Genomic DNA, 1,830 nt, shown 5'->3' with positions numbered 1-1,830 from the left:
GACGCGGGGGGTCCCTTGGGCTCCCTGCGCTGCCGGGAGTGAGGGGGGGGAGCTGCCCCCGTGCCCCTCCACACCTGGGAGGTGGAGGGGGAACCGGTCAGCCCCGACGGGAGGGGATGGGCCATACATCGACATGCAGGGTTAAAAATCATTAAAAAGGGGCTGTGTCACCCTAACGAGCCGGGAGCAGCAGGGACGGGGATGTGCGGAGCTGGGGGTCAGCCCCCAGCCCGGTGGGAGCTGAGGAGGAGAGGGGCCAGAGCCCGGCCAAGACCCACGAAGGAGGGGAAAAAAAAGACCATTTTTCTAGCCAAGAAAACCACAGAGTCGAGTGAGAGATGGGGGGAGCACCCCCGGGCCCCATCCTGACCCCTGGGCCCCATCCTGACCCCCCCAGAGAAGGAACACACCGGGATGCTGGGGGCTAAGGGGTGGTGCTGAGATGTAGGATGCCTTGTCCCACCAAACCCACACGCTGGAGGGGCTCGTTGCTCCCCCCACACGGAGAGGGGGCTGTGGGGCAGAGGTGGGGGGGACATGGGAAAGGCACGTGAGGATCAGCCAAGCTCCAGCGAGCCCCAGTCCTGCAGCACGGGGTGCCCATGGCCCCCCAGGGGAGAAGGTAGACCCTGGGCTGAGGCCCAATTTGCTTGGGGACATGGTGGTGGCCCTGTGGGGAGGGGTGGTCCTGGTGGCCTCGGGGGCTGCAGCCACCATCCAGCTGCTGGGTTTTGGGAGGGGGGGGGCGAATTGGGGACGTTCAGGCAGAGCTGCTCTCCCCAGAGCCCAATCTCCCACTCACAGAGAGGACGCAGCCGTTAGAAAGAAGAAAACATTTAATACTTTCATTCAGAGATACAAGTTGAGATTTGTGGGTCATTTTTTTTTTTTTTTTTCTTTTTCTCCTAAAAAGCAGGAGAAACCATTACAAAAAAAAAAAAAAAAAAAAGGGTCTAGCAAGTTGTCCCAGCTGACAAAACGCCATTTCCATCCACCTGAGTGGGACTCAGCGTTCCTGGAACGTGACCCCCCCTCCCCGGGTCCCCACCGGGGGGGGGACAGAGACCAGGTCCCCGAGGACACGGGGGGTCCCTTGGGCTCCCTGCGCTGCCGGGAGTGAGGGGGGGGAGCTGCCCCCGTGCCCCTCCACACCTGGGAGGTGGAGGGGGAACCGGTCAGCCCCGACGGGAGGGGATGGGCCATACATCGACATGCAGGGTTAAAAATCATTAAAAAGGGGCTGTGTCACCCTAACGAGCCGGGAGCAGCAGGGACGGGGATGTGCGGAGCTGGGGGTCAGCCCCCAGCCCGGTGGGAGCTGAGGAGGAGAGGGGCCAGAGCCCGGCCAAGACCCACGAAGGAGGGGAAAAAAAAGACCATTTTTCTAGCCAAGAAAACCACAGAGTCGAGTGAGAGATGGGGGGAGCACCCCCGGGCCCCATCCTGACCCCTGGGCCCCATCCTGACCCCCCCAGAGAAGGAACACACCGGGATGCTGGGGGCTAAGGGGTGGTGCTGAGATGTAGGATGCCTTGTCCCACCAAACCCTGAGCTGGGACCCCTCACACCCCCTTTTCCTCAAGCCCCCGGCTCTTGGGGGATCCCCTGGATCCAAGACACGGGGCAGGATCATTGGATCTGCCCAAACCAGGGCTATTAAACTGGTTTTTCAACCCAGCCCAGAATAAGCTGGCCCTTCACCTTGCCCCCATGATGCTGAAGAATTAACCCAGTTTAAACTCCGCGAGCCCCAGTCCTGCAGCACGGGGTGCCCATGGCCCCCCAGGGGAGAAGGTAGACCCTGGGCTGAGGCCCAATTTGCACCCTCCC

The sequence above is a fragment of the Calidris pugnax genome, unplaced genomic scaffold (genome assembly GCF_001431845.1).
Source record: "Calidris pugnax isolate Ruff unplaced genomic scaffold, ASM143184v1 scaffold173, whole genome shotgun sequence".
Taxonomy (NCBI): domain Eukaryota; kingdom Metazoa; phylum Chordata; class Aves; order Charadriiformes; family Scolopacidae; genus Calidris; species Calidris pugnax.
The sequence above is the reverse complement of the archived record's forward strand: the minus strand, read 5'-3'. Positions refer to the sequence as shown.